We start from the raw sequence: 14,733 nt of genomic DNA, 5'->3' as shown, positions 1-14,733 counted from the left end.
GTGATTCAAATGATAGTGTAGAATCCAAACTTACACCAAGATTTCTCACCTGTGTAGAGACAACAAAACCAGGGATACAAACAGTAGTGTCACTAAGCCTCCTAACTGTTGCGGGAGAAACAATTATGATGGCCTAGGATTTTTAATTTTTTTCATTTAGGCTCAGGAAGTTTTCCATCATCCAAGCCCTCACATCGGTTAAGCAATTCAGCAAGGCACTAGGTGGCAAGTTGTGGGAAGGTTTTGAAAAATGTATATCTGGACATCATCAGCAAAACAGTGAAACTGCAGCTCATGATGTCTAATGATGTCACCAAGAGGAAGCATGTACAAGATAAAAAGCAGGGCCCCAAGGACAGAGCCCTGGGGGACACCATGTGACAAGGAGCATGTGTCAGATTGAAAAACTTCAATAGAAAAAAAACTGCTGCCTACCAGAATGATAAGATTGAAACCAAGTTAATGCAGTACCAGTTATACCAATCATATTTTTGAGCCAATATAGTAAAAGGCTATTGCACACTGTATCAATTGCTGCAGTAATGTCCAATAGGACAAGCAGACTCAGCAGTCCCTGGACAGCTGACATCAGCAAATCATTGACTACCCTGACAAGAGCAGTTTCAGTGCTGTGATTCCTCCTAAACCCTGACTGAAACACGTGATTTAATATGGTCTGTTAACTGAGCAGCTACTGTTCGCTCCAACAGTTTAGCAAGAAATGGAAGATTAGAGATGGCCCTATAATTTGCGAGATTCTCAGGATCTAAGCCAGGCCTTTTGAGAACTGGAGTAATAGTTGCCAGTTTTAAAGAAGCCAGGACCATTTCTATAGGTGAACTTACTTTCTCTGCTGATGGCTTCTAAAAGCTGATGAGCTTAAAACAAAAAATATTTACAAGAAATACTGTGTTAAATGTGAATAATCTCAATAAGGTTTTTATGTTGATTCTGACCAGAAACAACATGACCCTAAAAAACCTGAAGTCCAGAACCTTCTTGGTGGTCTTTGGCCTCTTGTCTTTTAGTAAATGCTCCTCTTTGGAAAACTCCTACTTCTGAGAATGGGAAACAGGCCGTCTTGCAATATTCAGGAGTGTACACACAGTCTCAGTCATGTCCTTTAAGTAGGCTCATCTTGTTGAGTTGCACAGCTGTCTGTCTACATAACATCACATTTAAAGTCAGAGACAGTAGCTCATCTGTTGCTTCACAGTTAGCCTTGGTCATCCTCTTGTTCTTCAGTGGTGGACTGATATTGGATATTTTTGGTTGGTGGACCATTCTCAGTCCAGCAGTGACACAGAGAGGTTTTAAAAACTTCAGTAGCACTGCTGTGTCTGATCCACTCACATACACTAACACACCACCACAATGTCAGTGTCACTGCTGCACTGAGAATGATCCTCCACCCAAGTCAGACCTGCTCTGTTGTGGTCCTGTGTAGGTCCTGACCATTGAAGAACAGCATGAATAAATGTATTCATTCATACATTGTCTGTAACCGTTTACCCCGTTCAGGGGCATGGTGGGTCTGGAGCCTAACCGGAATCACTGGGCGCAATTTGGGAAAGCACCCAGGAGGGGGCGCCAGTCCTTCGCAGGGGAAACACTCACACATTCATTCACACACTCACTCACCTAGGGACACTTCTGAGTCGCCGATACACCTACCAACATGTGTTTTTGGACTGTGGGAGGAAACCGGACCAATCTTTATATTGAACTCATGTCTAACACCAAAAATCTGTCTTTAGTTTACTTTGAGCATACTAATATTGATTAAAAAATTACATTTGTTTTCATTATTGTAAACGCTTAAATTTAATTTTATAAGTTTTCAAAACTGTGTAGTTAAAAATATGTATTGAACTAAGTATTATCCTTAACTTTAAAGAGCACGAAACAGTGAACTATGAGCTCACAAACTTAAACAAAATTAAGTGACGTGAGACAAAGCCAGGTTAAGAATATAAAATAAACAATAAGAACAACGAAGACAGGAAACAGATAGCAGTGGAGAGAATGCCCATTGGAGATGCAGTTGCTGTAAAGTGAGGAGCTTTTAGCTGCACGTTCAGGGCGTGTCTCAAATCACTTCCGAATTCCGTGCACTACATGTAAGGCATAACTTTGCGTTTAAAAATAAGGAGTTTTATTTTTTTTTTGTGCCTTTCAGCCCTGCACCATGAAGTAATTAAAGCAGTCTACGACATCCATCATCCGCCAATGGGCGGGCCTAACTAATTCTTGTGAGTCACACTTGCAGGATGAGAGGAAGTGTGCTAAAGGAGATTGTAATTAACACATCACGTATGAGGATATCTCACACTTGGCACTCTCAGTATCTACTTGGAAAATGACATACCTAACCAACTGAGAATGTGTGAGAATGGACGTCATCGAGCTCAGTGACTCTGTCTCAGAGTATGGGGCATGTTCCCGCCTCATACTTGTCTAAAAAAAGTCTCTCAGTCACGATACTGTTGTATTATCAGAAGGTTAACCAGCATGTGCATCAGAGTTGGACGGCTCCCTGAGTTCTTCCAGTCAGCTGCAGATCAGCTGCTAGGAGAGGGCAGTTAGCAATAGGTCGGTATGTGGTACAGGCTGTGGAATGCAGTTCCCCCTTTGAGTGCATTAGCAGTGGTATTTTGGTGATCTGGAACCTGTCAACCCACAGACTGTGAAATGAAACAACCCAGTTTGGCCTTTCATTCATTTAAACAGAGCATTTTAAGTCACTGAACATTGACCTTTTTGAAAACATTTTCCAGGATGAAGATACTTTGAGATTTCAAGCAGACAGAGTCTCGGTGTCAAGAAAAGTTTTAATGTCAAGAGTGTGTGCCATGGGCTTCTTTACAAGAGGTGATAATGTGCATATCGATTTTATAAATCCATTCTTAAATAAATCCAATATCCATTTTTAAAATCACACATGTATTTAAAAAAAATGCGGAGGACCAGGACTCAGTCAGAAAACATGGGATAAAATGAGACACTTTAGGGTTGTCCCATCTATGTTTTGGATGATCTCACAACACTGGAACCATGTTTGTGTGAGAGCACAAATACAACGAGAGCAGAGAACCAGTAAACTTAATTAATATAGCGAAAACGAGAACGGAGAAGATAAGGAAATGCACGAAAATTACCAGTGTAAAACACCAGTGTTTCTGCTCTTCACTCCTCACTGCTGGGCACCTCACGTTTGACCTAAACAGAGGGTCATTATTATTTGAAGGAGCAGGTGCTGAAATTGATTCTTCTGGACAGGGCTGTTAGAGAGGAGGAGAAGAATGCTCCATGTGATCCTTGCCTAGAGGCTTATCAGACGTTTCAACATACACCGTCCTTGCCTTATCATAGGCTGAATAAGCCTGGGAAGATTCAACCAGTGTATCACCCAAGCGCCCTTTCTGTGTAGTGATCCAGACCTAATCATTCAATATAATCATTATATATAACTACTAGACTTCAGAACAGCAGTTATAGCTGAATGCATCCAAATCCTCACATAAATGTTCCAAGAAATATTATAAAGGTTTCCAAAAAAGAGTAGGCTGTTGCTGCACAAAATGGAAACAAACTCAATAATAATCCTTGCAGAAGAAACACCAAACGCGCATGTCCATTTTAATAGCAAAATCTGATCACAAGGTGGCAGCACAAACGCACTTATTTACCACTGTTGTGCACCAGGGAATTTATCTGCCCTACAGAGTAATGATATTGTCACAAGTGATAGCTGCTTATTTGTATGAATGAGCATGAAGCATGGCTTTGAATAAGCAAAATCCAGTATTTCCTGTTGTGTTCCTGCAAATGGGAATTAAATTCAGTTCAATCCAACTGCTTCATGACAGGGAATATGTCAAACATTTTGTATACAGACTTTATATTTAGTGAATTTAAAAGCTCTCTATGTACAATTTTACAGTATTGTTTAGTAGTTAATAGTTAACTATGCAGGGACTAAGCAGGAACTAATCACTAGTGCTGCATTAACACCTGAATCACTCTTATGAAGGAGCACACAGTGAATTAATGATAAAGGGAGTTCACTATTAAGTAAACAATAATTACTGAGTCTTACATAACTCCTGAGTATTACCTGCCACCTACTTCCAACAGTTCAGTGTCTAAATTATTTTGAGTGCCAATACAAAAAGCTTCCGCAAATAGGAGAGATTTAGGTGTTAATGCAGCACTAATCACTAGTTCCTGCTTAGTCTCTACACAGTTACTTATTAACTAACTGCTGTGTGCCCAATGCCAAATGTGTGAAGGAAGGTTACATTTCCCTGGGATGTAGAGCATGGGGAACTGTGTTATCTTAAACACTAGGGAACCATCTAATACCTTTAAGGTGAGGCAGAATTGCTCTTGTGGATAAATGTCACCAAGTTCTCACAGCTGTGTTCAGACATCTAATGGAAAGTCCACTGAGGCAACTTTGTGGGAAATGAAAACAATGGACTAACAATACAACAGTAAAAACTGCAAACAATAGAAGGTACAACAGAAAGTGATAATAAATGAGTTCTGACAAAAGGATAATGCAAATTATGTGTGTTAGTGCTAGGTCCAGTTAATGAATTAAGCTGTGTGCAGATTAATGTGTACATCATTCACATCAGTGTTCAACATTAGCAGAAGAGAAAGACTTAAAAATAATTTACATATTCATTCATTCATATTTTGTAACTGCTTCATCCCGTGCAGAGCCTACCCAAAATCATTGAACACAAGCTGGGAACACATTCTGGATATGGCATCAGTCTATCACAGTGCTTCAAAATACTCACCCAGTCACTCACACACTCACCCAGTCACTCACACACTCACACCTGTGGACTGTTTCACACACTCACCCAGTCACTCACACACTCACACCTGTGGACTGTTTCACACACTCACCCAGTCACACACTCACACCTGTGGACAGTTTCACACACTCACCCAGTCACTCACACACTCACACCTGTGGACAGTTTCACACACTCACCCAGTCACTCACACACTCACACCTTTGGACAGTTTCACACACTCACCCAGTCACTCACACACTCACACCTTTGGACAGTTTCACACACTCACCCAGTCACTCATACACTCACACCTGTGGACAGTTTCACACACTCACCCAGTCACTCACACACTCTCACCTGTGGACAGTGTCACACACTCACCCAGTCACTCACACACTCACACCTGTGGACAGTGTCACACACTCACCCAGTCACTCACACACTCACACCTGTGGACAGTTTCACACACTCACCCAGTCACTCACACACTCACACCTGTGGACAGTTTCACACACTCACCCTGTCACTCACACACTCACACCTGTGGACAGTTTCACACACTCACCCAGTCCACCCACCAACCTGTGTTTGGACTGCAGGAGGAAACCGGGGCACCTGGTGGAAACCCACACAGTCACTTCTCCTCACAGACAGTGACCCATGGAAGGGATTAAAGCAAGGAACACAAGAACTGTTGCATAAACAAATGTTTGTTTTTTTATTGTTTATTATTTTTATTGTTTATTATTTTATTGTTTTGTTTACATGAGCTTGGAACAATAGGTTTGATGCTGTTTGAAGGAAATGGTCAGGAAATGATAAATGCAGGCTCATGGCCACCAGGAAAACAACATGCTTTTTTTTTGATTGCTTCCCGTATCTTGCAGTTTCTGCTGTACTTATTTGGTTGTTTACTCAACCTGAAAATTAATCTGCTTCATTTGATGCATTTACAATATTCAGCCTGAGAACAGATGCTAGGCTGTTGAACATGAACTAAGCAGTCCTGGACTGAGCTCAGCTCAGAGTTGCTATGCATTTGTAGTATTAACTCAATTTTACTGTAAACATTATTATTTCCAGTAATACATTCACACTTTCATTGTAGTATTGCCCCTGAAATACAGGACTGTAGTTTTTTTTCTTTTTTTTTCTCTAATATGTAACGGGAAAATCCCATTTGTGCAGATTGTGGGATATTATGTATGCAGCGGAAGATGCTTTGGTTTAAAAAATGACAGGTCAGCAAACCATATCAGCAATAGCATATCCTGTTATTCAGATTGTGTGAAAACCAGTTGCTACGTTTTGCACACTTGATTAAAATTTAAAGTTTATTTAACTTTTTAATTTGATCGGAAAATACCTCTCCAAATAATAGATATAAATCATTCCATTGCACGAGGCAAAAAAAAAAAAAAAAAAAAAAAAAAAACCACTAGTGTTCCCATCAGGCAAACAGCACCTAACCCAGATAGCAGAAACATATTGGCCAAATTGTTTTCACTTTTGGTACTTAACGTTGAGGACTGCACTGGGCAGTGTTGTGTGGGTCAGACATGAACCAACAGTCATGACAGAGGCTAGACTTGGCTGTGTGTCAAATGTAGAGCAGGACAATTAATCGAGATCGACATTCAGAACTTTAAATCAAGCTAATCTTGCCTATATCAATTAAATAGTGTTTTCTTTTAATATTGTTCAACCTTACGTTCATCCTTGGCAGTGAACTATAAAGCAAAAATATATATAAAAATAAATCCTTCTTTGATCATAATCAAGAGAAAACATTTAATGAGTCATGATATTGAATTCAGTCTATATCATGCCTCAGCACTGTTTAAATATACATTTGACCCAGATTTGTTCTACAACACGCCTGACATTTGGCCCATATGTGGAGGAATTGTGGCTGAGCTGAGGTAGCCAGACTCACCCTGAGTCAACATTGTCATTCATGGCCAAATGTGGGCAGTAAGAGAACTGCGATTTTTAGTCCCAACGCACATTGCTATCTTGGGCAGATTTGAACTTTTAGAGACAGAAGAAAATCAAGCTTCACTTCAGACCTGATCACATTCACAGCTGTTTGTGTTCATACTTTCACTGTGAGAACTCAACACTAAGGGTATGACAGGAAATGGACTGGTTAAGAAGCCTTACTGAGAAAAATGAACTAGATAAAACTACAAATATTACAAATCATAGAAGCACTAATAAAGCTGCTGGTGTACTCAGAACAATGAACTGTCCACCCCTGAGCCTAGACCCCAACATCACTGAAAATGTGTTTGGGATAAACTTGGATTGTGAAAAGAAGAAAATGCAACCTCTAGGAGCGAACTCTTGAGGTGAAAAAAACTGAAAGTAAGAGAAAATACAAAGATTGAAGGGACCCACTGAAGTGAAAACCCTAATATTGTATTTTGTTGAGACTTATTAAGGTGAATTTGTACAATTTTAAGGTTACAGCTTTTAAATTGACAGTAAAAATAAAAACATAAACTTGATGAATAACTTTACTGAGTATAAGGAAAAACCAAAATAGATCTCTGCCTGAAGCATGACACCAGAATGTTATTCTCTAGTGACAACAACACTAACTTGTTCATACATGAGTCTTGTGCCAGATATTATATTGGGTAAACTTGTAAACTTTCAACTTACGGTGATCTTCACTGGGAAATTTACTGGGAAATATATATATATATATTCCCCAGTAAATTTCCCAGTGAAGATGATCTTAAGTTGAAATTTTACCTGGCATTATCTGGCATTGGCAATGTTTTGTTAAGACTTGTATATGTTTCCCAGTATACAGTATAGTATATATAGTTACACGTGTAAAAGGGTTAGTTATGAAATCCATGTTCCTCACTAAATGAAACCCTTTAGAAGATCTGTGGAAACCTGCTTCCCTAAAACTGATGCCACGTCTAATTTTATACCTGAATGAGGTAAAGAGCAAGTGCTGCTGGCTTATAATATAACGTTTTGGCCGCTTCATTTATGAGATGATCAGGAAATCCTTTCTGTAGGTCAGCATGGGATTATAATTGAGGCCATATTTGTTGACTTCTCAACCCTGTTTACACTTGACATTGAAATGGCACTTGTGTCTGGATATTACAAAAGCAAAAAACAAGATGCCATTAAATGAACCAAATACATGCTTGAAGTAATCCAAAATGAGGGCCTTTTTCTAAGCTGGAGGGCAGTGAAAGTCACTGACAGGTTTAGCTAGCATATTGTGATGCACTGTGACTCTGAAATAAATTAAATGGAAAAGATGATGATGATGATGATGATAATATGATACTTATGTCACATGAAACCTTTTTTACATCAGTTGATCATGAGCTGGCCTGTTTTTGGTTACAGTCAAATAAATCAGAATAGGAAATGGGGAGGATGATTATCATCAGACGTCTCAGAGGACCAAGGGGTTTTCATGAGCGCACATCTTGATCCACAATCCAAAGTCCCTTCAGATTAGCTCTTAAGAGAGCAAAGGTTTCAGAGGAATTTAAAGGCCATAGGGGAATGTAAATCCCACAATGCAACTGATGAATAATAATGTCACTGGATCTGGATCTTCCGCAGGCAGAGTCATCTGAGACCACCAGCCCATATTTTTGTTTCCTTATATTGTTCATTTTTGACTCTGGAGTTCCTTTAAAATGCTATTTTTGTTTTGCTTCACTTGATCTTTGCCATTATTATGATTATTATAGTATATTTTTATTATTATTATTTGTTTGACCTGAGCTCAAACACGTTCACATGAAAATGTATGTGCAATTTCCTGTTCCTGGTAGAGCTGACAACCAGGAAAGCAGACCAGGAATGAACAGTGCATTCTCCTGACATTTTACTCAACTGATACTTATCAGGTTCCTCATGAAAATCAGGAGGGGCGAAGAAGCAGGAAATACTACCTTTACTTTATTAATACCATATGCAAATGTATTTCTGCTTAATTTTTATTCTCATAAACCTAAATAGGGATTAGACTGCCTCTGGAGTATAAACATTTACATTTACACACTCCAGAAATCAGAACGATTTATAGAATATTCAAACATTTTCAAACAGCACACTCCAAGGCCAAATTGTGGCAATATGGGATGTGGCATCTGAGAGTTCAAAAGAGTTCAAAAAGAACATTCCTCAATTAAAGACTGCAAAGTATCTAGGCTTTACACCATCTAGATCAACATCATTTGTTGGAAAAAATTCTAAATTAAGGTGTGTGCATGTAATACAATGCTAAAAACTGCCATTGAATGTGTGCTACATTGGAGCCCTCAGATGGATCTGCATGAGAAACCATCATGCTACTGTGATAAATATATAGACAATCCCAGTTTCCACAAACGGTGATGCATTATTTTGTAAAGAGACCTTTGATATTTTAATTCTCTTAAAATGAAGCCAAAAGATATTCAATGCTTTCACTGACCCATTTTATTTGTAATTCTAAAAATATTTTTAATTCTTATGCCTCCAACACACACAAACAAGGTTTATAGAAAATTCATGTCACACTCTTCTGAAGCATTACATACCAAGCAGGTGAATATATAAGATAAAAAGCCAGCATTCACAAATGCTCAGCCTTTGCAACAAACATAGATAATTGCTCAACACTTTATGCCAAACCTCATGAGAGAATTGTCAAATAGTATGTATTTTCACTGCAAGGTTGCAATGAATTTATGACTTTGATCATCTACCATACTTATCATGGTGAAATAATTCAGAATATCTGGAGAGATACCTGTCCATGTAGGATAAGACTGGACACCAATGTTGAAGGCTTCTTATGGATCTTGGGTTCAAGTCCCATCTGAGTGGAGTTTCCATGTTCTACCCGTATCTGCGTGAGTTTCCTCTGGAGTCTCCTGTTTCTGCCCACAGTCCAAAGCATACTAAGGTTATGTGTACTGGCTTCTCTAATAACTGTCCTGGTGTGAATGAATGACTGTCTGTATGTGTGTGGGTGAATGTGCCTATGCCCAGATATGCACTGGGGCTGTATCCTGGGTGAATCTATGCTATTCTCTACACCCAAGCTCATAGATGTTCCAAAGGGAGTAGAAACATGTGTTGTGGTGTCAGAAGAATCAAAAAAATAAAAATAAAATACCATTGATAGATGTAAAACCCACAGTGTGGGGTACACCAGTCACCACAGCATTGGTGACTTTGATTTCTTGGGGAAGATTCATATTACTATAGCAAGACAATGTCAGGCCTCATTCTGTACACTTTCTGAAAAACTGTGATGGTACCCTCAAGGGTACATATTCAGTACTTTTAATTAGGGAATATTATTGTACCTGGTTCAGTATCAATGGTAGATTTTAAAGTTATGCTGGTTTTATACAACCCATTTTATCTTCAGAACTATTATTTTGTTGGTTTATTTTACACAGTTCTATAATGAAAACCCTTATTCACATCTCCTTCGACAGAAGAGGATGTATTGTAACTTTATAAAACAAAACTGGACTCTAAAACCATTGTTGTACCTTCAAAGATGTATTTAGATTGTCTGTACCTTTTACTGGCAATAATGTACATGTACAGTACTTTTTTTTCTGAGAGTGTATGTGCTACAACAAGATAACTTTATAGACACAGACTGTCTGTGTGTGTGACTGACCTGCCTGCAGATCTGTCACCTACGGTGGAGGAGAATTGGGAAACAGCAACCATAAACAGCTGAGAAGGTGAAGTCTTGTATTACGTCAAAATGGGCAAAAATTACACTTGCAAAACTATAACAATTAATTACAGTAACATAGTGGTAAACATGACTCAATCTCTACATTGGAGTGTGTTTCAGGCATCAAATTGTGATTGTGTATGTGTTTATATTTACACAATACAATCATGTTGCTAAGTGAAAACCTTGCCCATTTATTCATTGTGCTTTGTTCAGCTAAATAAAGCTCCAAGAGAGCGAACAAATGTTATCGCATATCACAAAATGTCACATTTTTTTCCGAAATTGGGTTTGCATGAGTGTATTAATACCTCCATATAAATGTGTGTATGAACTTCTCTATGTTAAATGTATTTTTATTATTGAGAAAAAACAAATGAATATTGAAGTAAAATTTATAATTACCAAAACCAATACCATCTACGCAGCAAATTCACCAGTGTTAAATCAACACTATATGTGTTAAATTAACACTGTTAGTGTAACAATTTAACACTCTAAATGTTACGTTAACCCTAATAGTGTTGATTTAACACTGGAGAATTTGCTGTGTAGCACGTGTTGATGTCTATGTCATGGCAAATGACAGTGGGAGGAAACCGGAGCACCCGATGGAAACCCACACAGACACAGGGAGAACACACCACACTCCTCACAGACAGTCACCCAGAGGAAACCCACGCAGACACAGGGAGAACACACCACACTCCTCACAGACAGTCACCCGGAGGAAACCCACGCAGACACAGGGAGAACACACCACACTCCTCACAGACAGTCACCCAGAGGAAACCCACACAAACACAGGGAGAACACACCAAACTCCTCACAGTTCAGGTAAATGAGGCCTGCAGGACATAAACAGCAAATACAAGTTCAACTTTTCTAATGTTTTAACTAACTAACATAACAGAAGGGTTAATCAAGAACTGTTGAATAACCTGTTTTTTAAAGAGTGTGTTAGAGCAATTTTTATTAAAGATCCTTGTAGTGGATCCATGGATCCATGCAAAAAGTTAAATAAGATGTTTTTGAGGAACATTTTGAAGTTTTACGAGTTTCCATGTGCTGTAAATACACTACAGAGAAATGTTCTGAACTGTATGTCCATTAATGAGACATTAGACAGGATTATATATTAGTGACTCACTTCCTTGTGTGAAATAAATGGTGCTTTCTGCCAAAACAATCAAGACTTCAGCCTTTTTTTAACGAAAAATGTCAAATTAATCCAGAATTCAAGATAAGCTGGCTCCAAGACTTTTCCTCCTTAGAGATTTTTGTATTCTTTCCCACCACCTCCAAAAAGGTACTGAACATTTTTTGGAAGTACATCACACCATAAATTTCTATGATTGTGGGGAAATTTGACTCATTTGCAAATTTATATTCACATTGAGTTACCATATAAACTTCCATGACGTTTGTGCATTCCTATGCAGCCAGCAGGACTAAAACAATATCTACATACTTTTCCACATATGGAGATCTCTTCCTTGTCAAAATAAAAAAGAAATTTTTCTGCCATGAGCAGAGAGAAAGCCTAGCATATTGGACTGAGACCCTTTGTTTTTTTTTTTTACAAAACACACAGCTATTTCAGGCAGTTTGTAAGAAGTTCTGCTGAATGAACACTTTCATCCTTGGCAAGTAATGACCTTCCTCTAGTAAATATATCAGCACTATGCCCACCACTAAAAACTATGAGAGGTCGTTTAGTCCAAATTATTAACTTACCTCTCACACACACTATCAATCCTCTCATACACATTATCAACCCCCTCAAGCACACTATCAATCCTCTCAAACACATTATCAAACTCTCTCATACACACCATCAAACCATGCATGGTTAAATAAATCATTATCAACCATTGCATAGGCTGCTGGCTGTTGCATGCATCACAACACGTCTGCCACAGTTTTGATGTCATTGGGTGAATTTATTATGCTTGTTAAGAGGTTCATAGTCTCGTTTATCTGGGTCTGGACTCTGGGTTCCATTTAATACGGTCAACTGGGATTTCCATTTGTTAGGAAAATACGCACACACAGGGAAGGGGGAAAATTTGACTATTAGATATTCAGAAACAGAACATTTAAATGACAGCTATGTAATCCAGTCAGAAAACGTGACCATCAAACTCTCATTCACCTACCATTAAAGTCTCTCTCATTGACTATCAAACGCATATACACTTACTATCAAAGTCTCATTCATTCCCTAGTGTGAGAAGGTTTCATGGTGTGTGTAAGAGAGTTTGTTGTTGTGTGTGAGAGAGTTTGATGGTGTGTGTAAGAGAGTTTGTTGTTGTGTGTGAGAGGGTTTGATGGTGTGTGAGTGAGGGTTTAATAGTGTGTGTGAGAGGGTTTGATGGTGTGTGTAAGAGAGTTTGTTGTTGTGTGTGAGAGAGTTTAATAGTGTGTGTGAGAGGGTTTGATGGTGTGTGTGAGAGAGTTTGTTGTGTGTGAGAGGATTTGGTGGTGTGTGAGTGAGGGTTTAATAGTGTGTGTGAGAGGGTTTGATGGTATGTGTAAGAGAGTTTGTTGTTGTGTGTGAGAGAGTTTGATGGTGTGTGTAAGAGAGTTTGTTGTTGTGTGTGAGAGAGTTTGATGGTGTGTGTAAGAGAGTTTGTTGTTGTGTGTGAGAGGGTTTGATGGTGTGTGAGTGAGGGTTTAATAGTGTGTGTGAGAGGGTTTGATGGTGTGTGTAAGAGAGTTTGTTGTTGTGTGTGAGAGAGTTTGATGGTGTGTGAGTAAAGGTTTAATAGTGTGTGTGAGAGGGTTTGATGGTGTGTGTAAGAGAGTTTGTTGTTGTGTGTGAGAGAGTTTGATGGTGTGTGTGAGAGGGTTTAATAGTGTGTGTGAGAGGGTTTGATGGTGTGTGTGAGAGAGTTTGTTGTGTGTGAGAGGATTTGGTGGTGTGTGAGTGAGGGTTTAATAGTGTGTGAGAGAGAGTTTGATGGTGTGTAACAGGGTTTAATGGTGTGTGTGTGTGTGTGTGAGTTATATACTAATGTGTGAGTAGGTTTTGATGGTGTGTGTGAGAGGATTGATAATGTGTTTGAGAGGATGGATAGTGTGTGTGAGAGCAAGTTTGAATTTTGACATGAGTGGCCTTTCCTAGTAAACACTTCTTTGGTGTTCCCTCCACAAGAAGCTCTGACTGAATGTTTTATGCTGTATCTGAGTCAGATGTGCTCATATCAAAAGAAAAAACAGCAAACTAAGCCAAGATTTTATCCCACACAGACTTAATCATGGTACAGAAAATGCAGGTGTGGTAAAATGAATCCTCAGCAGAACCTGGCCTAATAATCGCAGAAAAAATTACTAACACTCACTCTGTATTTACAAATTTTTCAAGTTGGCAAATTAAACTAACATAGTTAGATAGATATGGGCAAAATATGTCGAAAGGCATATTACTGTTATACACGGTCAAGTAGGAAAATATTTCCACTGTGTTCCACTGCCCCCTAACAGAACATCACACTTGAGCTAAGAGCAGTTACATTCTTGAGAGTCACACCATGTTCTTAAAACTAATAGTGCAGTAATAAAAAGTTTTAATGTCTAGTATGTGGTGTTAGAGGCTGAGGTATCCTTACACTCAATTTACATGCCTCAGTAATAAATGTCTTTAAATAACCATTTAAAAAAAAAAAAATTAACTTTTCATTTATTCATTCATTATCTGTAACCCTTATCCAGTTCAGGGTCACGGTGGGTCCAGAGTCTACCTGGAATCACTGGGCGCAAGGCGGGAATACACCCTGGAGGGGGCACCAGTCCTTCACAGGGCAACACACACTTACACACACACACACACACACACACACACACACACACACACACACACACACACACACACATTCACTCACACCTACTGACAGTTTTGAGTCGCCAATCCACCTACCAACGTGTGTTTTTGGACTGTGGGAGGAAACCGGAGCACCCGGAGGAAACCCACGCAGACACAGAGAGAACCCGGAGCGGGAAGCAAACCCACAACCTCCAGGGCCCTGGAGCTGTGTGACTGCGATACTACCTGCTGTGCCACCGTGCTGCCCACAATATAACTTACACAAACTAAATAAATCTCACCACTAAAGCAAATGGCCTGACATTCCCTGGACACATAAAATAGCCTAATGTTAAGAGCATATCACCACAAGGCTTAAATTG

This window comes from Hoplias malabaricus, chromosome 4 (assembly GCF_029633855.1).
Source record: "Hoplias malabaricus isolate fHopMal1 chromosome 4, fHopMal1.hap1, whole genome shotgun sequence".
NCBI classification, from domain to species: domain Eukaryota; kingdom Metazoa; phylum Chordata; class Actinopteri; order Characiformes; family Erythrinidae; genus Hoplias; species Hoplias malabaricus.
The sequence above is the reverse complement of the archived record's forward strand: the minus strand, read 5'-3'. Positions refer to the sequence as shown.